At 38.7% G+C, this 23,982-nt stretch overlaps 1 long non-coding RNA gene and 1 other non-coding gene across 3 annotated transcripts in view; one reads left to right on the top strand and one right to left on the bottom strand.

Moving 5' to 3' along the window:
- LOC131381621 (uncharacterized) overlaps positions 1-23,422 on the top strand; it is a 52,167-nt gene extending 28,745 nt beyond the window's left edge. For both annotated transcript variants that reach the window (XR_009210491.1, XR_009210490.1), the window contains exons 3-4: positions 22,086-22,184; positions 23,124-23,422. This is a non-coding gene — a long non-coding RNA (uncharacterized LOC131381621). The remainder of the gene's footprint in view (positions 1-22,085; positions 22,185-23,123) is intronic.
- On the bottom strand, positions 22,953-23,057 carry LOC116477785 (small nucleolar RNA U13). Its single transcript, XR_004250643.1, has one exon. It is a non-coding gene; the product is annotated as a small nucleolar RNA U13 (small nucleolar RNA).
- Positions 23,423-23,982: the final 560 nt, after the last annotated feature.

Raw genomic sequence — 23,982 nt, forward strand, 5'->3', positions numbered from 1 at the left:
TGTAGTTCTCCTTGAAGAAGTCCTTCATATCCCTTGTAAGGTGTATTTCTAGGTATTTTATTCTCTTAGTAGCAATTGTGAATGGGAGTTCACTCATGATTTGGCTCTCTGTTTGTCTGTTATTGGTGTATAGGAATGCTTGTGATTTTCGCATACTGATTTTGTATCCTGAGACTTTGCTGAATTTGCTTATTAGCTTAAGGAGATTTTGGGCTGAGATGATGGCATTTTCTAAATATACAATCATGTCATCTGCAAACAGAGACAATTTGAGTTCCTTTCCTCCTATTTGAATAGCCTTTATTTCGTTCTCTTGCCTGATTGCCCTCGCCAGAACTTCCAACACTATGTTGAATAGGAGTGGTGACAGAGGGCATCCTTGTCTTGTTCCGGTTTTCAAAGGGAATGCTTCCATTTTTTGCCCATTCAGTAGGAAATTGGCTGTGGGTTTGTCATAAATAGCTCTTATTATTTTGAGATACGTTCCATCGATTCCTAGTTTATTGAGAGTTTTTAGCATGAAGGGGTGTTGAGTTTTGTCAAAGGCCTTTTCTGCATCTATTGAGATAATCATGTGGTTTTTGTTGTTGGTTCTGTTTATGTGATGGCTTACATTTATTGATTTGCATATGTTGAATCAGCCTTGCATCTCAGATATGAAGCTGACTTGATCATGGTGGATAAGCTTATTGATGTGCTGCTTGATTCGGTTTGCCAGTATTTTACTGAGGATTTTTGCATTGATGTTCATCAGGGATATTGGCCTGAAATTTTCCTTTTTTGTTGTGTCTCTGCCGGGTTTTGGTATCAGGATGATGCTGGTCTCATAAAATGAGTTAGGGAGGATTCCCTCTTATTCTATTGTTTGGAATAGTTTCAGAAGAAATGGTACCAGCTCCTCTTTATACCTCTGGTAGAATTCAGCTGTTAATCCGTCTGGTCCTGGACTTTTTATGGTTGATAGGCTGTTAATTACTGCCTCAATTTCAGAACTTGTTTTTGGTCTATTCAGGGATTTGACTTCTTCGTGGTTTAGACTTGGGAGGATGTATGTGTCCAGGAATTTATCCATTTCTTCCAGGTTTTCTAGTTTATTTGCATAGAGGTGTTTATAGTATTCTCTGATGGTAGTTTTTATTTCTGTGGGATCAGTGGTGATATCCCCTATATAATTTTTTATTGCATTTATTTGATTCTCCTCTCTTTTCTTCTTTATTAGACTGGCTAGCGGTCTATTTATTTTGTTGATCTTTTCAACAAACTAGCTCTATTCATTGATTTTTTGAAGGGTTTTTCATGTCTCTATCGCCTTCAGTTCTGCTCTGAGCTTAGTTATTTCTTGTCTTTTGCTAGGTTTTGAATTTGTTTGGGGCATTTAGCCCATTTACATTTAAGGTTAATATTGTTATGTGTGAATTTGATCCTTTCATTAAGATGCTAGCTGGTTGTTTTGCCCATTAGTTGATTCAGTTTCTTCATAGTGCCGATGTTCTTTACAATTTGGTATGTATTTGCAGTGGCTGGTACTGGTTGTTCTTTTCCATGTTTAGTGCCACCTTCAGGAGCTCTTCTAAGACAGGCCTGGTAGTTATAAAATCTCTCAGCATTTGCTTGCCTGTAAAGGATTTTATTTCTCCTTTGCTTATGAAGCTTAGTTTGGCTGGATATGAAATTCTGGTTTGAAAATTCTTTTCTTTAAGAATGTTGAATATTGGCCCTGACTCTCTTCTAGCTTGTAGGGTTTCTGCAGAGAGATCAGCTGTTAGTCTGATGGGGTAACCCGACCTTTCTCTCTGGCTGCCCTTAACATTTTTTCCTTCATTTCAACCTTGGTGAATCTAACGATTATGTGTCTTGGGGTTGCTCTTCTCGAGGAGTATCTTTATGGTGTTCTCTGTGTTTCCTGAATTTGAATGTTGGCCTGCCTTGCTAGGTTGGGGAAGTTCTCCTGGATAATATCCTGAAGAGTGTTTTCCAATTTGGTTCCATTCTCCCCATCGCTTTCAGGTACACCAATCAAACGTAGGTTTGGTCTTTTCACATAGTCCCATATATCTTGGAGGCTTTGTTCGTTCCTTTTTATTCTTTTTTCTCTGATCTTGTCTTCTCGCTTTATTTCATTAAGTTGATCTTTTTTTTCTTATTGTTCCATTATATATATATGTAATTTTTTATTATACTTTAAGTTATAGGGTACATGTGCACAACATGCAGGTTTGTTACATATGTATACATGTGCGATGTTGGTTTGCTGCACCCATTAACTCGTCATTTACATTAGGTATATCTCCTAATACTATCTGTCACCCCTCCCCCAACCCCACAACAGGCCCTGGTGTGTGATGTTGCCCTTCCTGTGTCCATGTGTTTTCATTTTTCAATTCCCACCTATGAGTGAGAACATGCAGTGTTTGGTTGTTTTGTCCTTGCGATAGTTTGCTGAGAATGATGGTTTCCAGCTTCATCCATGTCCCTACAAAGGACATGAACTCATCTTTTTTATGGCTGCATAGTATTCCATGGTGTATATGTGCCACATTTTCTTTCATTAAGTCGATCTTCAATCACTGATAGCCTTTCTTCCGCTTGATTGATTCGGCTGTTGATACTTGTGTATGCTTCACGAAGTTCTCGTGCTGTGTTTTTCAGTTCCATCAGGTCATTTATGTTCTTTTCTACATTGGTTATTCTAGCGAGCAATTCGAATAAACTTTTTTCAGGGTTCTTAGCTTCCTTGCCTTGGGTTAGAACATGCTCCTTTAGCTTGGAGGAGTTTGTTATTACCCACCTTCTGAAGCCCACTTCAGTCTATTCGTCAGACTCATTCTCCATTCAGTTTTGTTCCCATACTGGCGAGGAGTTGTGATCCTTTGGAGAAGAGGCATTCTGGTTTTTGGAATTTTCAGCCTTTTTGCACTGGTTTCTCCCCATCTTTGTGGATTTATCTACCTTTGGTCTTTGATGTTGGTGACCTTCGGATGGGGTCTTTGAGTGGACGTGCTATCCTTTCTGTTTGTTAGTTTTCCTTCTAACAGTCAGGCCCCTCTGCTGCAGGTCTGCTGGAGTTTGCTGGAGGTCCACTCCAGACGCTGTTTGCCTGGAGATCACCAGCAGAGGCTGTGGGACAGCACAGATTGCTGCCTGTTCTTTCCTCTGGAAGCTTCGTCCCAGAGGGACACCTGCCAGATGCCAGCCAGAGACCTCCTGTATGAGGTGTCTGTTGGCCCCTAATGGGAGGTGTCTCCCAGTCAGGATACATGGGGGTCAGGGACCCACTTGAGGAGGCAGTCTGACCCTTAGCAGAGCTCAAACGCTGTGCTGGGAAGTCCGCTGTTCTCTTCAGAGTGGTCAGGCAGGGACGTTTAAGTCTGCTGAAGCTGTGCCCATAGCTGCCCCTTCCCCCAGGTGCTCTGTTCCAGGGAGATGTGAGTTTTATCTATAAGTCCCTGAATGGGGCTGCTGCCTTTTTGTCAGAGATGCCCAGCCCAGAGAGGAGAAATCTGGCAGTCTGGCCATAGCAGCCTTGCTGAACTTTAGTGAGCTTTGCGCAGTTCCAGCTTCCTGGCTGCTTTGTTTACACTGTGAGTGTAAAACCACCTACTCAAGCTTCAGCAATGGTGGATGCCCCTCCCCCACCAAGCTGCAGTGTCGGAGTTGATCGCAGACTGCTGCTGTGCAGGCAGTGAGAATTTCAAGCCAGTGGATCTTAGTTTGCTGGGCTCTGCGGGGGTGGGACTTGCTGAGCCAGATCACTTGGCTCCCTGGCTTCAGCACCCCTTTCCAGGGAAGTGGATGGTTCTGTCCTCCTGGCGATCCAGGTGCCATAGGGGTATGGAAAAACAAACAACAACAACAACAAAAACTCCTGCAGCTAGCTTGGTGCCTGCCCAAATGGCTGCCCAGTTTTGTGCTTGAAACCCAGGGCCCTGGTAGGGTAGGCATCAGAGGGAATCTCCTGGTCTGTGGGTTACGAAGATCATGGGACAAGCTCAGTATCTGGGCCGGAGTGTGCATGGTTCCTCAGGCTCAGTCCCTCACAGCTTCCCTTGGGTAGGGGAGAAAATTCCCTGATCCCTTGCTCTTCCCAGATGAGGCGACAGCCCACCCTGCTTCTGCTTGCCCTCCATGGGCTGCACCCCCTGTCCAACCAGTCCCAATGAGATGAACCAGGTACCTCAGTTGGAAATGCAGAAATCATCTGCCTTCTGCATTGATCTCTCTGGGAGCTGCAGACCAGAGCTGTTTCTATTCAGCCATCTTGCCAGAAATTCTATTTTTTGTCTGTTCTTTTATTGGGCATTTAGTACAACCAGCTTGAAAAACTATTTGCTGTGTTTCTCTAGGAACCCTCTTTCCTCTACAAAACTCCTAAAGAATAGATAATTGTCTATATTTCTTCAAATCTTTAGCATCCAGGAAGTACCTTGAATAAATCATCAAGTTTTAGGGCTAAAGGAATCTCAGAAATCATCTAATCCCTTTCATTTGATGGATCAAGAAGTTGAAACCCAGAAAAAAAAAGTGTCTTCCTGGATCTCTCAGCTGCCAGTTTGTTATCTGTTCAGGTATCCAGCAAGATGATTATTTTTGTGGTTGATGATGATGAATTAGATTTCCATGACTGTATTAGAGAAAAATCTTCCTGTTAATGTAGTCTAATGGGTGACATTATTCTTTGAGGATTCAAGGATGAGTCTCATTTATTCATACCCTTTTTATTAATAACAAAAGGCTAAGTTAATGTACTTTGTTTTCCTCCCACGAGAAACCCCTGCAAATTCTACAAAATGTTTGAGCCCCAAAATGAACTCGTGCATTCAGTGTTAATAGCAGCGCTGGCTGGATTAAGCATGTTTTTCTTTCTTCTTCTTCCCCTACCTTTTTAATTTTTTTGAGAAGATAGCATAGGTAGACCAGCTCTCAGTTGGAGAATAAAATAGAAACAATTTTTTCTTCCTAAGCTATGGGTGCCCTCAGTTTATACCACATGTCTTTATAGGCCACCCTCTTATTTTCTATTCTCCCATAAATAATGGTTAAGTCCTCGATAGTGCCTTCAAATGTGGAGTAAAGAATGCAGGCCATGCAGATTGCAAATTATTTGCTCAACTGGGGCACATGGGAATTTGGAGATGACAAATCCTTTACTAAGATCTCCATGCTTAGAATAGGTTGCAAACTCAATACATGCAGAGGTCTCATAGGTAATGCAAATGAGTAAAATCGTCTCAGTTGACACTAGGAACCTGGACAGTGAAAGCCCTAATATGATGATAGCTCCTTCCCAAATCCAGTCATTTGTTGCTATGAGGGAATTTGTACAAATTCTACCCAGCTGTCTGATTTTCCAAGCCAGTGCATAAATCTAGGTTTTTATGTGACATATATCAAATCTGAAATAATGAGCATCGATTTAAAATTTTAAAACTCTATGCAGGCAAATAAATGAACAAAATACTCTTGAAGACTGGCCTGAAGTTCTGTTAGCTTGCAACTTCTTGTTTCAAATGTTCTAGAAAATTTCTTCTAGTTATTAGATATGCAAACTAATCAATCTATTATCAATAGTTTGGTGGTATTTTGTGTGTGTCAAATATTATTTAGGATATTTAAGGGAACTTATAGAAATTAAAGGCATGTTTTTGTCTGCAAAAATCTTTAGTCTAGTTGGATAAGATGAAATCATTTATGAAAACATAACTAACAAGCTACAGTGTAAATGCAAAGTGAAGGAGCCTACAAGTTAAATGAAGTCCCTAGACCCCACCCTTTGAGGCCAAGTTATGCCTCACCTATGAGTTACAGAATATGCTCTGCAAGCACATACATCTCTCTGTAAGTCCGTTCAGCTCATTATAGTACAATTAAGAATTAAGAACTTGCTTGAATCTTTTAAAATTCAAAACTTTGAGATCATGACTGTCACAATTTATATTTCGACTTCCCACCCTTAGCACAGTGACTATACATGATAGTGTAAACTAAATGTTTGTTGAATGAATCAATAGAAAATTGAATTTTATAGAGTAATTGATCATTACAAATGATTCATTAATTGGGAAGGAAATGGTGCAGATGGTAAAGAAAAACTTTGTAGAGAAAGTAATATTTTTAGTTGGACTTTGATGTGAGTGAGTAGGATTCCATACATGGAGAATCCTATGGAGAACATTTTAGATGGGGAACATTACCAGTGAGGTTATAATGAGACTAAATAGACTGATTTGGAATATGGAATTCCATTTTTATACCATAATTTTATTTGAATATGGTTTTGAGATGGTTCATATATTGCATCTCAATGTTATGTATCCATACTTTTCAGAATATTCCCATCCCAGTTGATTAGCACATTTAGTAATACACCTGTCATCCTCCAGGGAGATGGGGCTGAAGAGGTGGGGTTGTGCTTTGTTGTAATGATAAATTTTTCCTTTATCTACTTCATTAATTGGGAGATGAATACTGAGCAAGGGGAAATGTTTTATTAGCTAGAAACAGTTTTGAATTGCCTATGTGCCTCTTTATAGTGCTGATAGGGGATAATTTTTAGAGCTGGCTAATATGAGACACTAATAGCTTTTAGGGATTGGGCTTTATTCTTTCAAGCATTTCCCTATTTTCTGGTTAATTGAATGTGCTCAAGAAGCCCTAGTTGGGGAAATTTATCCTTCTGGGATGGATGGTGCCTCCTCTATATAACACGCCCAACAAGGAATTGGGTTGAGAGAACTAGAATTGAGCTTTCTACAATTTTCTGGGTGCCTTTGTAACATGGGAATCTTGTCCATAAAATTCTCTGCCCTTGAAAATTTCTTTACCTCTTCTCTGATATCACAGCCTTATTCCAGAAACTTCTTGAAGTTCTTTATAGAGCAAAAGGATAGTTACATGTCAGAGTCCAGATCACTGTTAGCTGCAGGCTTTTTCTTAGAGGCTATGACAATAATATTTTAAGAATTCAAAAAAGTAAAATTATCAGCAAGTTTAAAGGCTTATTTTTTTACTGTAATTTTATTTATTCATGTGTATTCCAAGTGATCAATCATTCTGCCAAGCATCTTGTACTAAATGTGCTAATGAACTAGTGAATCAAATATTTTGAAAGTATGGACATGTATAACATTGATTTTCAATATTTGAATCACACCAAAAATCTGCTCAAGGAAAACAACTTTGTAAAGATGGATTTCCATATACTTTATTAATAGTGGGCAGGCAGAACACTTGTGAAATTCATCACTAATTTATTTCCTTTAACTCTCCATATCTTCAATCCTCTAAGTCTTTAGTGACAATATTAGTAATAATGGAATTGTAATATTCATTATCTACTGAGTGCTAATGAAGCCGTTCTTTAGGCTTACCTGAATTATTACCATAAGTAATGCACAGGTTTCTCAGGTTATTTTAAGAAATAGATCGTTGATACTAGTTGAATGCTGGTAGAAAGCAAACAAACAACAAGAAGAAGAAGCAACAGTGAAGGGAAGAATTAAATGGAGAAGAGGGGCAACGCAATGCACTGTGATGCAGAAAATGTAGAAAGGATATGGAAAAATGAGGATTGAGTTCCAATATGCTCTAACTCTAAACTGGGTGAGCCCCTTAAACTCTCTGAATCTCACCTTCTTCATCTCTACACCAGGGACAACAATATCTTTGTATCTCTAACAGGAATGTGAACAATTAAGTGGATACAAATATCTGCAAAGCACCCAGCCCAGAGTAGCCCAAGATAATTTGGTTCTCTTTGTCTTTCCACTTCTCTTCATCCTCTGACCCTCTCTTTTTCTTTTCACTGCTCATTTCTTTCTAAAAATAAAGAGATAAATCTGACTTATATATGTAGAAAGGGATGTATTTGATGTGTCAAATAACATATGGTTTCAAAAGAATGACAATGTTAACTCAGTAGACTGACAAGAACAGGCAGTCAGTTTTGTCTGACACCCGAGCTTTCTTATTTTCTATCATAGGTGGAGAGAAAAATGACATTTGTGGAGTGCTTACTATGTACCAAGCATTGTGCTCATCTAATTTAAATCTCATAATAACTACATTAGTCCGTTTTCATGCTACTGTGAAGAAATACCCAAGACTGCGTGTATTAGTCTGTTTTCATGCTGCTGATAAAGACATACCTGAGACTGGGCAATTTACAAATGAAAGAGGTTTAATGGACTTACAGTTCCATGTGGCTGGGGAGGCCTCAGGATCATGGCAGAAGGCAGGAGGAACAAGTCACATCTTTCATGGATGGCAGCAGGAAAAAGAGAGCTTGTGCAAGGAAACTCCCCCTTTTAAAACCGTCAGATCTCATGAGACTTATTCACTATCACAAGAACATCATGGGAAAGATCTGACCCCATGATTCAATTACCTCCCACTGGGTCTCTCCCACAACATATGGGAATTCAAGGTGAGATTTGGGTGGTGACAGAGCCAAATCATATCACAGGGTAATTTATTAATATTAAGGAAAGAGGTTTAATTGACTCAGTTCAGCATGGGTGGGAAGGCCTCAGGAAACTTACAATCATGGCGGAAGGAGAAGCAAACATGTCCTTCTTCACATGGTGGCTGCAAGGAGAAGTGCCGAGCAAAAGGGGGAATAGCCCCTTATAAAACCATCAGATCTCATGAGAACTCACTCACTATCACTTGAGGGTAACTGTCACTATGATTAATTTACCACCCACTGGTAAATTAAACCACCCTTCCACAACACACAGGGATTATGGGAACTACAATTCAAGATGACATTTGCATGGGAACACCAAGCCTAGCCATAATTAATAATTCCGTAAGGTATCAGTGTCTTCATTTTGCAGATGAGGAACTGAAGTGAAGAAAGGTTATTAACTTGTCTGATGTCACGCAGGTAATGAATGCATCAACTGTTATTTGGACCATGTTGGCTGTTACTACTAAATCATGCTGTCTGTCTCCGTGGCTCTTAGCTGGTGAGAGAAGTACATGTCAGTCATCTGTGGAAGCATATGACTGGTTTGAAAAATTTCCCCCAGTAATTCTGATGCGCCCTTTGGGTGGGAACCTTGACATGGGATCCCTGATAGTCTCTGCTGGCTCTCCTTTCCAGCCTGGGGAGGGGGAAATACTGACTCTACTCAGTGATCATCAAAACAACCTGCAAATCTGAAGCAACATTATTTATTTTTTAATGGATTTTGAGTCCTTTATGGATGTTTTCCGCATAATGTTTACCAAAGCAAATGCATTAAAGAATTAAAACTTGAGTATAGTATCTTTAGAATCTATTTCAGAATAACAAAAAAATTAAAAATAGAGAACAATGTTTACATCTTTTTTAAGGCAAAAGAAACCTATTTCTTATAGCTTGGCAGAAGAGATGAGGAGGTAATCATGGGCACTGGTGCTGTTGTTTACTAGCTGAGGTGCCAACGATACCAATCTGTCAAGAAAATGTATAGGATGTTGATCAAGCCTGGAGCCTCTGACACTGAACAACCCACTGGGGACTAAAGATGCCACTCCAATGAGAGAGCGCCTGCCTGATGGTGCACTGCGTCTGTGAGGAGGAATTCCCATCCATCTTCCCACTGAAAAATAGGGCATTTATTATAGCTGAGAAAAGGGCATGAGAAAATTGCCTTAATCTTCGAAACAGGAGATGCAACCTGAATGTTACATACATCAGAAACTCTTTTTGAAAGATCATTTCATTTTGTACTTTGACAAACCAAAGCAACTGGCATTTTAAATACAATGAAAATAGTCACCTTTCACTCCAGTCACTATTGAGGGTAGGTCTAAAAAGGCAGATATTTGAATAGAGCAAAGATATGGCTTCAGGCTTCCATGACCTGTATCTTCTCCTTTTTTTCTCCCTCATCAATGCTGTAAGTTGTCTCTAATATCATATATATATATATATATTTATATATAGCCACCTACTAATAAGTATATAATTGTTGGGTAATTACATTCTTTTGTTGATTGATACTAGACATTGGGAAAAAAAACTTGGACTTGGGCTGCTGTAAGGATACCAGCTTCCCAGGAGCTCATGAATTGACATTTGCAGTGCACCTGGGGAGGTGTCACATCATGCCCAGAGCCTAGAGAAAATGACAGGGACATGAGCATCACCTGGAGACAAGATCTTCCTTGTGGGGTGAAGCTAACATTGTTTTACACTTGTTCTTCCTCTCTACCCTATGTAAAAAGCAAAAATACTCTATTTGTTTTGCATATACGTTGTCATGGTGATAGAGGTGAAAATGCAAGATGAGTAGAGTTTGAGAAAATAAGGCAAAGGGTTTTTATCTCTCTACAACTTTGTCTGAAAGCATTCTTTTGTTGGGCTTAAGACATGGGATTACTTATGGCCATGTTGCTGGTAGGCATCTTAGGAATCGGACAGTAGGGAATACTAATCATTGGTCTATGATTCCAGAATGGCTAAAGCTTCCAAAAACAGTGTCTAGGGTAGTCTCTGGAGCTTAAGAACACAGATAAGGCAGTTACTTGTTGTCTGTTGGGTAGAACAACTAGCGGTAATTAAACTCTTTCCTTTTCAGCTAATTTCTTTGATATTGGGGGATTGTGTAATTATTCTCCCCTGCTCCCACCTTCTCCACTGCCTTTTCCTGATGTTCTTAGGGAGGCACTATGATGATCACTTGAAAGGTTTGCTTCAAGAGTGCACCAAGTTTATGTAAACTATTCCTCTACCTGCTCACTGCCTCTCCCCCTTCACCTCGTTAACTCCTATTCATGCTTTGGATCTCATTTCAAATGTCATTTCTCGAAGAAAGCCTTCTTGGACATCTCTTTTACCTGGCCCTGCGTTTTTCCTTCAGAGTGCTTATAATTAGTAATTATAATTTGTTTGAAAAATGCAATCTCCCCCTCAAGAATACAGGCTCCATGAGGGCAAAGACTGCTCCTGTTTTGTGGACAGTGCACACAGTAAACCACCCAGCGCCTACAGCAGTGTCTGCCACATGGATTCTAGAAATATTTATGGAAGGATCCAATGAAGTGACGCATTACACCTATTGACCGGTGTTCACCAAATGCTTCACGGCAAGCTCTGTGTTGTGTTCTTGGCAATGCAGGGGATATGAAAGAAGTAGAATCATGGATCATGTTCCCAAAGATAGTTCTTCAGAGCAGCAATCTTGTGATTTTTAAAAGTGCACTGATGTGTTAAGTACATTGCTTCAAAAATAATAAGTATTAATAGAATAATATTAATGTTTTGCCATAGAAGTTTAATAAGAGCAAAATTTACATCATATGTGTAGACACATTTCTATGGCTTATGGCTGCATTTATTTTCTCATATTCTACTACTTTCTTTCTAGTTGTTACGAATACAACTATATGATCTTCTTCCCCTCTTGTTCTATCAGCATCACTTCTTTGCATTTATTCTGGTCTTGTTTTACTCCATTTGCGTTGTGATAAAGGAATACTTGAGGTTGGATAATTTATAAAGAAAATAGTTTATTTGGCTCATGTATCTGCAGGTTGTTTGAGAAGCGTGGCATCATCATCTGCTTCTGGTGAGGGACTCAGGAATCTTCCATTCATGGTGTAGGGTGAAGGGGCACATCACATAGTGAGAAAGGAAGGAAGACAGAGAGGGGAGGGAGGTGCTACATTCTTTTCAACAATCAGTTCTTGTGAGAACCAACAGAGTGAGAGCTCACTCATTCCTGGGAAGACAGCACCAAGCCATTCATGAGGGATTCACTCCCCATTCAGACCCAAACACCTCTTACCAGGCCACCTCCAACACTGGGGACTAAATTTCAATGTGGGACTTGAGGGGGCGGCAAACTAACCCTATCCAAACCACAGAAGGTCTCGATGCGCACTGCTGTGACTGGTGATTTGAAAAGTTGTTTGACAATATATACCATGATAAATCCAGACAGTTTAGAAAGACAACTATTTATAGGTAGAGGTCTCATTCCTATGTGGGATATAAAATAGTTGATCTAATAGAAGTAGAGAGTAGAATAGGAGTTACCAGAAGATGGGGAGAAGTTGGTCAATGGGTGAAAGTTACGCTTAGATAGGAGGAATAAGTTCTGGTATTCCATTGCACAGCAGGGTGACTATAGGCAACAATAATATATTGTGTACTTCAAAATAGCTAGAAGAGGCTGGGCAAGGTGGCTCACACCTGTAATCCCAGAACTTTAGGAGGCTGAATTGGGCAGATCACCTGAGGTCAGGAGTTCAAGACCAGCCTGGACAACTTGGCAAAACCCTGTCTCTACTAAAAATACAAAAATTAGTCCGGTATAGTGGTGGGTGCCTGTAATCCCAGCTACTCGGGAGGCTGAAGCAGGAGAATTGGTTGAACCTGGGAGGCGGAGGTTGCAGTGAACTGAGATCACACAACTGCACTCCAGCCTGGGCAATAGAGCGAGACTCCATATCAACAACAACAACAACAACAACAACAACAAATAGCTAGAAGAAAGAATTTTGAATATTCTCATCACAAACAAATGGCAAATGTTTGAAGTGATGGATATGACAGTTACCCTAATTTGATCATTATACAATATATATGTGTATCAAAACATCATACTGCACTTCATAGACATATAGAGTTATTATTTCAATGAAATAGAAAATAAACTTATAAAAGGCAGAAGGAAATAAATTAGAAATTTGTTAAAACCTTGAAAAAGAGATCGACTTTCTATGCTTTAAAATGAGAGAAGAAATGATAAGAAACAAACCTATGGATTTTAGTTGTGAAAATCTTTAGTTCCTTTATCAGCAAAGTGTTAAGTATAGCTGGCACAGTGTAAATATACCAAAATGTTATTTATTATTATTGTTTTATTATTGTGTTGTAACAATTATAAAGGACATGGTCAAAGTAAAAAAATAAAAAGAACCTAGAGAAACTTTTTAAAGGCAGAAAATACAGCAAAGTATACAGTTAATAATTTTTTCTTAATTTTAAAATATTAGTGACAATAAAGATTGTATATATTCAAGGTGCTTAATGTGATAATTTGATATATGCATACATTGTGTAATGATTATCAAAATCAAATTAATATACATGTCCATACCACTCATGCTTTACATTAGATTCCTGAACTTTATAACTATGTTAGTGTCCTTTGACCAAAATCTCCCCATTTCCCCCAACCCTAAGCTCCTGGCAACCTGTTGTTCTACTCTATATTTCTGTAAGTTTGACTTTTTTAGATTTCACATATAGGTGAGATCATACAGTATTCATTCTTCTGTGTCTGGCTTATTTCGCTTAGCATAATGTCCTACAGGTGCGTCTGTGTAGTCACAAATGGCAGGATTTCTTGTTCTCTCATGACTAATATTCAGTGTGTGTGTGTGTGTGTGTGTGTGTATAATATGTACATCTGGCATTTTCTTGATCTAGTCATCTGTACGTGGACAAGTAGACTGTTTCTTTACCTCGGCTGTTGTAAACAATGCTGCAGTAAACATGGAGGTGTCAATATCTCTTTGAGCTACTGATTCCATTTCCTTTGGGTATATATCCAGAAGTGGGATTGCTAGAGTATATAGTAGTGCTATTTTTAAGTTTTTGAGGAATCTCCATACTATTTTCCATTCTGCTGTATGATGTCGATAGTTTAAGAGTTCATGCTCTTCATAATTAGACAAAAGTCCTTATATACCTAATGTTCGAAAGAATAAATCCTAGAAAATATACATATAGAAAAAATATTCCATCTCCTTAGGTTCGTATATTAAGTTTAGTGAATAGGATCATACAAGTAATAAAACCATATAAGTTGGAAAGGGATTCGGCAGTATACATGAACGATAAACCATGCTAAGAAATCATCACCTAAAACATTGAAAACCCATGTGCTCAGAGAATTTCACCACAGCATTGTTTTTCATATTGGTGAAAAATCAGCATCCACTTACAATTTAACAACAGAGAAATGGTTAAAGTATTTTTTATTTATGTGCCCAATATCACAAAACTATGAAAAAGTTGGGTACATAATTTTAAGCAACAGTATATACAGGTGAGATTAGCTTTGGAGGCAACGTGGCAGTATATATCATAATTTCAAGTATCCCCTGACCCACTACTTTCACTTCCAGGTATCTGTTTAATACAGTATGTGCACAAAGACAGATGTACAACATACACACTGTTTGTAAGGGTGTTGATTTTAGAGCAAAAGTAGAAATAACCTAAATATCGGGGTGTGGTTGAATTTTTTGAGTTTTAGTGTGATGGAATGTCACATAGGCAATCAAAAATTGATGTTCCAGTGTGGAAAAATTTCCAATTATACTGTTAAGTTTAAAAAATCAAATTGCTAAATAATACATATGCTATGACCTATTTTTATAAAAACAGTACAAGCTATATATATGTCATTCAAACACATGGCTATGTATAAATCCAGAGAGTATATTTGAGAAAAACATGCACCAAGATACTTCCAGATCTGGCCTCTGGGAAGGTAGAAGTTTTGGGAATGAGAGATGAGAAATGATGGAAATTTTCATTTATTACTCGTTAGGCACTTCTGAATTTGTTTAAAACAAAGAACTTAAAATAATGTATTTATTTCATAACATTAAAATAATGTAAGAACAAAAACTAAAATAAAAGCAATTATGGTTATTTTACTTCATGAGATTAAGGGCACTTTTTTTTCTTTTTGTTTTCCTTCACAACTACTAGGAGGTTAGACTCTTTTCATCTTTAAAATTCGGAAATAAAGTTTTTATTAGGTACAGCTTTTCCCCTTGGACAATGGCTTGCAACCTCCATTTGATAACACGCAGTGGGAAGAGGATGGGAGGAGGCCCTTGGTTATGCCAGCTGGGATTATAAAATTCCTCTCAACTGGAATAATTTCAATTTACATAAGATGAAAGTTCACATAATTTCAAACGTTCTTATCCTCTCCTTACTTTTTCTGGTTGGGGGCAGAGAGGTTGGGGTAGGGCAGTTGTCACATAACAAGCAATACAAGCAATAGGGATTTTCAATTCTCTAAAGGCTGGAGATCACTGCTTTAAGAACTAACCATCTAAGACAGATGACATGTGACACAGCTATAAAAAAAGACAAGTAGACAACTGTACAACTATTGAAAAAATGGAGTATTTACATTATGCATGAATAATATATCTTTGTGCACATCTCCTGGGTGAACTTGTCAAGTTTTCTCTCTCCCGTCTGCTTTGGTGTTTATTTTCAAACCATTTCCGCCCTGGAAAATCTTTTTGTATTACTTTGGACCCTCTGGAAATGGCTATGACATACACTTTTCTCCTATCCAGTGTCTGTAAGGCTTCCTTTCCCCATACTTTTCACTTTCTGATTTGTTAGTTTAATTTAAGCTAGATATCGACTGAATAAGGATGATTCCATCTACCTTAATATTCTTTGTGTCATCCTCACCACATTCTGGCATCTAATGATTAAATAATTTACCACCACTGCAGGAAATATTTTCTGAGACCTCACATATAAACTGGTTTAAACACCCTCCTCAGGAAAACCCAAATGGTTGAATTCACTCCTAACCATATTATTTTCAAAATTGCAACAACAACAACAACAACAACAACAACAACAACAACAGCAACAACACTCAGAAACAGTAATGGTTATTTCAGGTAATGAAATTAAGGGTGATTCTCTCCTCTCTTTTCACCACTATTAACACCACATGGTGAGACTCCTACATGTTTAAAATTCAGAGGGAAAGATCCAGAAATAAAACAATCAGCAGTTGTTTAGTTATTTGCTTTAAAAATAATAGTTGCAGACTGGATCAACCCCAGAGCCTTTCTTCATGCCTTTCTTTTGTGTTACGTGTGTTTTGCCGTGTTACTATTTCTCACACTGTGTGGAAATTCCAGCAAGGGTTTTTAAAAATTCAACGTAAAGGAGGAACAATATTATAGCTGAAAATTAGCCTGAGAAAGGCGAATGTAACCTTTTTATACAAGAAAAATAAAGGGTGAGAAGGAGCCAAATTAGCTGAACAAAGAGCTGCATAATGACGTGATACACAAATAGGAATGTCATATAAATTGGAAACTAGAGCGTGCACTGAAGAAAAATGTGGAGACAATCACTTTTAAGTGTAAAATCAGAAGAGTTAAGGCAAGAAACAAGATGCTACCAACAAGATATTAAAAAGCAATAATGTTTCAGAGGCTTAATCTCTCCACGTCTCTTTTAAGCTCAGGTACACGGCGGGCTCCCAAAGGTGTCTGAGCCTAAGTAGGGTGTTCAGGATTGTTTTTCCTTGCCACCATGGTTGGTGTCAAAGGAAGTGGATGGTTCACTTGGAGGACCCATGTGCTGGAGACCCAGCCTTTGTTCTGATTCTGTTTGTTTTGGCAGCGAACTTGAACATTTGCAATAGCACTAGTACCTAAAGCCAGGAGCCTGGCACCTCTCCCTGGAGCCTGAACCAGATCCAGGGCAGTGGTGCGTCTTTCAAATCTTATCCTTGGCTCCTGGGTGAGTAAAAATCCTATCTTTTCCTAAAGGCCGACCTTGGCATAGAGCTCACCTCCTCCCTTTCTCCCAATTGTCCCTTGGGCTGGAGTGGGGTTATATCATAGGTGAGTTTCATAGCTGGAATGTCAGGCTCAGCCATTGTTTTGCATTTTCCCATGGTAGACATTTCCTGTCTTACCCTCAAAAGTCCAGGTTTTATCTTTTTTCTTCTTTCTTTCTCTTTTTAAAAAATCCGTCCACAGAAAAGGATCTGATAACACTTAATAACTCTAAGGTAAAGTGCTGATAACGTTTGAATTGTGACCCAACTTTCTGGTATGCTTGCAACTGGCTTGAAAGCAAAGTGGGCAAGGGATGTCTAACTGAGGCATTATGGCATTATAGCGACTGGTGGTCTAGTGATTACAAAACTACTCACCCCAAATCACTGTTGTAAATAGAGATTTCCCCACTTACAAACCATAAGCCTGTAAAGACTATATTTATTAAAATGAATTCATCAAGTGGTTTCCCCCATGATGGTCTTATGAGTTGATATAATTTGAATCAAAAGCAAAGAAACTTAATATAGAATATGTAGTTTTATACTGGACAAAAGTATAATTTGTTTTAATAATATTGGCTCTTAATGCACAGTTTAAACATTAGCTCAAGACAACATGATTTCTCATCCGCAATACTACAGAATCTCCTAATTATTCTGTTTCCACATTTGCACCTCACTTTCTGCACCTCTACTCTTTATAAAGTAATAGGCTCAAAGCGTAATTCATGTCACATCACTTCTCACTTAAAATCCTCCAATGGCTTCCCAGTCCAATTAAGATAAGACCCAGGCCAGGTGCGGTGGCTCACGCCTGTAATCTCAGCACTTTGTGAGGCCAAGGCGGGCAGATCACCTGAGGTCAGGAGTTCGAGACCAGCCTGGCCTACATGGCAAAATCCTGTCTCTACTAAAAAATACAAAAATTAGCCAGGTGTGGTGGCATGCACCTGTAATCTCAGCTATCCAGGAGGCTGAAGCAGGGGAATCACTGGAACCCGGGAGGTGGAGGCTGCAGTGAGGAAGGATGGCGCCACTGCACTCCAACCTGGGCAACAGAGCAAGACTCCATCTCACATAAAAATAAAAATAAAAAAGATAAAACCCAAACTTCTTTCCAAGTCAGATCTGAGTGATTTGTCCACAGATTTCCTCACTGATTTAATCTTCTTTTATTCCCCACCTCATTCTCTGAATTATAGCCATGATTTTGTTTTTTTGTTTGTTTGTTTTGCTTTTTTTTTCTGTCTTAAGGCCCTTGTTCCAGCTGTCCATTGTCCATTCTGTCTGGAATTCACTTCCCCGAGATCTTTATGTGACTACCTTCTTTTTAGAACTTATATTTCAGTGCCATGTCCTCTTCTCAGAGAGGTTGCTTCTGACCCAACCTCCCTCAACCGTCAGATTCCCCTGCTCACTCAATCTGATTGTTCATTTTATATTTCATTATTAGCTCTGTCTGAAATCATCTCATTCACTTGTTTATTTGTTGTCTCTTTCCACCAGACCATATGTTTCATGAGAGCAGAGACCTTGTCTTTGGTGCAATTCCAGAGTCTGGAACAATGTGTGCCACTTAGTTGGTGCTTAGTAAATATTTGCTGAATATTTGAGGAAAAATACTAGAAAGTATATCAGCTTAATTTGTACACCCATATAGTATTAGAGCAAGTCACCAGATATCATTTATAAGCAACTGGAAAAACACAGTGCAATGTCTGGAAGCAAGATGTTTTAGTAAAATGTTTAGCCTAAAGAAAACAAAGGGGATTTATTTTGGACAGTCCAAAAGTGAATGCACTTAAATCATGGCTGGTTGGATTGGGTTTGTCATCAAGTAGCAAAATGAACATTAGTCAAATTGGAGGTTTTAGTTTGTTTTGTTCTCTTCTATTAAAACAACACTATTTTTAAATGACTCGGAGCTTGCAGTTCTGTTACAATGACTCGTCAACTTGAAAAATGTGTTTCTTTAGGGTGGGAAAAGAATTTTAATCCATAATTCATTTATTGCAATGTTTACTTACTAAAACAAAGACATACTCTCTTATACTCTTTTTCATGACATTATGCCTTTTGTCTCTTCTATGTATTATACTTTATATATGTGCACACATATAAATAAGAAATTACAAAATGCAGTTTACGTTAGCAGAAAGAGCTTTTTTTTTTAATATGTCCTTATGTAGAGTGGAACATGCTCTCTTATATTTCATTAAAATGTGGCTTGCCATTTTAAGGCACAGAGAGAGTATGAACACAAAGAACATATACTTTTCTGCCTCTCTATTTATGGCTCCAAAAAATAATTTCATTGAGTTCACATTTGAAAATATAACTTAAACAAAGCAGAGACCAAAGCTGACAGAGATCTCTGAATTAATTGAATTACTCAGTTTCATACAAACCCCAAAAAAACAAAAGATCCCCTGTAGGGTAGAAGGTATAATCTATGCATTTACCTCTGTGTACTACCCTTCTTACTAAGGTTCTATTACCCTACTGCAATCATTAAGCCTGTGTACAAACCACCAAATTAAACAAAGAGGCTCTTTTTACAGAAGGGGATGAGAGGCAAGGCAAAACATTTTTTAAAATAAAAAATAATTTTTCCTCAAAGCCCGGAACAGTAGCAGAAGGCTTTAAGAACATAAACATAACCAATCTGTCTATTCCAGGGGATAAAGGCTATGTTTCTTAAACATAAAAGAACAAAATTTCTAAGTAGCAAGCAAGTTGGAAGCATTTGCATAATGGATTCTATTTACATAAATTACGTTGCTTATAGCAGTCATCTGATAAGACTTGGCAACGGTGGAGGCAGAACTTGAAGTGGAATGAAAAGAAGGGTGAATGTGTAGTTCTAGGATTCCTTTTAGCCCTTTGTGGCCTTTCTCCATTCTTTGAAGTCTGTGTTTATTTAGGGGTTAACATGTGCATTTGCCCCAAACTTTATAACCATGAGTGTCAAGAAGAATTAGATTTGGTCATTGCTGCACGTTCCCCCTATCCTGTTTTGTTCTCTTTTATGAAGGTAAAAATGAGTGCATCTGTCAACTACTGGAGCATGTTAACTCACGTATGTTGGGATTTGACAGCCACTGGCTGTGAATTTTCTCACCATAACGACCAAATGAAAATGTCAGAAATGAATCTTTTTGCTAAATGCCAGATTTTCTTTCTCGTATGCACCATTTCCCTATGACCAAATACAAAGTTTTAGTGTTTTACATAGCTCCAGCCAAGAACTTATTTCTAATGGTATAATATGATAGCTCACAATGCACAGTCTCTACAAGAATGGGTAAGTACTAGGTATTTTAGGTAGAACTTTAAGTATATCTTTATTGGAATCTCAAGTTCAAGAAAGACATTGCGGCCTCATAGATATCTGGATACAGAGAACTTATGTGTCTAAGTGGGCTATACTCTAAGAATTTTTGCCTTTCTACTCCAGTTCTCCAGAATCAGGGAGGCTTCATCTGAGGGAAAGAGGTGAATGTTGGAAGGAGCTAGCTGTTCACATCCTGCTTTTTCCTACTAATTCAAGGTCTTTGATCTGATGAGAATTTGGCAAAACAGGACTTATTTACTCCTGAAGTTCTAGCTTTCTGGAATTTCATAAGCATTGACAAACTACTTCATCCACAGTGAGATTGGGTTTTGCAAATGTGTAAACCTTTGGCCATGCTTACGGGACTCATTAGGAATGTTTTTGGCTGCAGCTAACAGCTTATCCAACTAAAGATGTCTTAAGCAAATAAGAATTTATTTTTGTACATAACAAAAAGTTTAGGATTGTACAGTTCTGGCACTTTTTGGCTGCTTAGTGGTGTCACAAGAAACTTAGGTATTTTTTTTTCCCTCTTTTTCCACTCTAACATGCTTAATGTGGTGGTTTTAATTCCCATGCTCGTTGCTTCATGATTGCAAGATGGCTGCGACGGCATCATATGTGGAGATTTCATTTGATGCAGGAAGAAGGGAAAATGGGAAAAATGAGCCAGGCCAGGTTTTTTATCAGGAAAAAAAAAAAAATTTATCCCACCTCACCCCACCCCAAATTGTCCCTGCCCTTGCTCTCAGCCACTTTTCTCTCAAGGTTTTTGGTTGTTTTGCTTAGGTTTTATTGGCCGGAATTGTATAAAATGATCTCTCCCATCTGCAAGTGAGGCTGAAGACATGTGTATTTGGCTTTTACAGGCATCCAATGAAGGGAAATCAAGGGAAAAAAGTATCAAGTGAGTCAAGCAATAAGGCTGCCACAATGACAAAGGAATTATAATACTCAGGATAGATTAACATTATCTTGCATTCAAAGTCAGGAATTGATGTTCTTCTGAGTATTTCAGGGCCAGTCTGACTTTTCTCTAATTCCTACTTGCCTCTTAGAAGAGTGTACATTGATCCTCTGTTTCTTTCTCAGAAGGATGGCTGAAGTTCTTGAAAGATTACTTTCTTCAGGAAGCTGCAATGTGATTCTAAACACACTTTAACAAAGAATATATGGGTTGCAGTTTTTAGTAGAAAAAAGGAAATGTTGCTTTCAGTATTTAAAGTTTTGGTGTCACAATGTTGGACTCAGTTTAGCTTTTGGAGAAAGTTTGTCTGTCTGTAAACTGCCTTAAGTTATTAACTTATCAACACAACTCCCCATCGTTTCTCCTCCCTCCTGCAGAATGCATATCCAAAACCTTAGGGTATAAACTCTTGAAAACATTTATTCAGCCCCCTCATCTAAGTTTCACCCTATGGCATGTTGCATTATTCCTAGTAGAATCTTCCCAACTTGTGTGACAAAGAGAAAGCAATGCATCTTGTACTGAAAAGACAAATACTTCTCGTTCTTCCTTGGCATGAAGCAGGAGGCTGCCAAGTAAAAGTACTTGGCAGGATTCCCAGAGACAGGGCTTGGGCCACGGGTTGGGCAGAGGAGAAGTTGCCATCTCATTATTTCATTGTCATGTGGTTGCTGGGCACACTAGCTGACATGCAGAATCAAAGTAAAAATTACCACTGTCAGAGAAGTGATACTAATGGCAGTGAGTCTGTTCAGTCCTTCACTGTTTTCCAGGGACAGCCACCTCAATTTAGTGGACCTGTTTCCAGCTTCATTAAACCCCTAGGAAGATGACTGGAATATGCTTCCCGAATTGGTGATGCTGGGTGATTTGTTGTAATAATGGTTTCAGGGCAAGATGAATTAATCACTGTCACTTGAGGGAAGAAGAAGAAAGTGTATTCAAAAGCATCACCATATAATGCCAGCAGGGGGGAAAGAAAGACTTAAAGCCAGAAAAACAAGATACTCTTTTAGCCTTTTTAAAAGAGAAAGCATGACCAACATACACCTCAGGGAACCCTAACACGGAAATAACAGAGAAGTGAATAATTCACTCATCATGATGTTTGTCAATAGGAAGTCAATTCTTGCACCATTAGTGTTTGTGTTTGTTAGTCTTCTCCTTGTGTTTGTTAGTGCCCTCTCCTCATTTCTCTCTCCTTTTCAATCTTTCTTTTTATTAGGACTACTGATTGTTTGGGGACATCTGAAATCACTCAGGATTGTGGTGACAAGTTGAACAGAGATATGCCAAAAGCAGGCAGTGATTTATATCCCCGCAGGTGAGATCTGGGTGCTGTCGAAAGAATATCCTCTGATATTCTTTCACAGGACCCTATCAGCAGACATGAGCACACATTCTTGCCTTGGTGTGTCACTCTGTACTCAAGTGTTATCATATCATACAGGGACATTAAAAGAAGAGTTTGATTATACTCTGAGCAACTTTTCTTACTGTGTATGCACATGTGTATACGCTTGTGATTCTATGTGCATAATTACCCCATTGACAGCAACAACAAAAACCTTAAAATGTGTGAGTATATAGGATCATAAGACAAAGAGTGAAAAAAATGGAATCAGAATGAAGAGAAAAAGAAAGTAGAAAAATAAACCCATAGAACATGGTAGTATATATAATAAATGATCTGAAATATAAATTATTCACTTGAGGTAGGCTGCAAATTTGGCTCTGAGCTTTCTAGCAGCCAAATAAAAGAGATAAACTTGATATTATTCTCAATTCTCTGTAAGGGAAACAAAACAATTGCTGAAAAGAAGCAAAAAACTGTCTCATTTTGAAATCTGAGATAATTTTTTCCTATTCCAAAAAGTTTCATTTCATAGGTGCTCTATGTTAAAAAATGTGCTACTGATATAGAAAGTAGGTAGTGCTACAAAAAACAAACAAGCAACAAACACATCAACCCAGATTTATCCCTTTCTTTGAAATGTTAAATTGTTATCAATTGGATGGTTACTTAGGGCTCTGGACAGTGAAATAGACATCACTGAAATGAGTGCTTCCCATCAATACTTACATGTTTTCATATCAGATGGGTAATGTGCTTATATTGTAACATGGTTTGAGGGAGGCACATCTCACACGTGAGCATAAAAACCCAATCATTACACTTTATACATTACAAAAGAATCTTCCCACCAATACTTTTGAGAAAGATTAGATGGCATAAATACTGTCGGTATGTTTTTATTTTTAGAGAATAAGGATGATTCAGGAGCTGAGCTGAGTCACTGAAAAACGTTGAAAGAGAACACATGAGAGCCGAAGAGAATCTAGCAATCTGAACGTCCTCCACTCTCTAAAAGACGTTCAGATGACCACCAGAGAGTTGCAACTGGTTGTGCTGTGTCCACTCAGTCACCAGTCAGAACCTGCAGCCAGCAGCACCTGCTTACTACAAGGCGGTTGACCATGGTCTGTGGACAAGAGGTTAGCTGATAACTGTTGCTATAATTGGTCCCCCTGCACTTAGAGTTCAGGCATGTCTACAGCATTCGGCCCATAAAGGACAATGCATAATTCCGTCACTGGGAATGCCTCCCAGGATTTGAGTGAACTACCAGTGTCTATCACTCTTTGGCAATTCGTACTTGTTTTCTTTGTTGGAGGAATACAGCGATCTTTCCATGTTTTCTGATGTGAAACTTTTAGCTGAATGTTTGGATCTTCTCCCATGTTTAGCATCATCACAACCTAGTAGATAAGTTAAACATATCACTAAATAGCAAACACTAGAATGTACTAAGGCCTTAAAAAAACTTGGACTTTAATTGTTTGAAATAAAGTGAGAAGGACCGGGCGCGGTGGCTCACGCTTGTAATCCCAGCATTTTGGGAGGCCGAGGCGGGCAGATCACGAGGTCAGGAGATCCAGACCATGGTGAAACCCCGTCTCTACTAAAAATACAAAAAATTAGCCGGGCATGGTGGCGGGCGCCTGTAGTCCCAGCTACTCGGAGAGGCTAAGGCAGGAGAATGGCGTGAACCCGGGAGGCGGAGCTTGCAGTGAGCCGAGATTGCGTCACTGCACTCCAGCCTGGGTGACAAAGCAAGACT

The sequence above is a fragment of the Hylobates moloch genome, unplaced genomic scaffold (genome assembly GCF_009828535.3).
Source record: "Hylobates moloch isolate HMO894 unplaced genomic scaffold, HMol_V3 SCAFFOLD_2, whole genome shotgun sequence".
NCBI classification, from domain to species: domain Eukaryota; kingdom Metazoa; phylum Chordata; class Mammalia; order Primates; family Hylobatidae; genus Hylobates; species Hylobates moloch.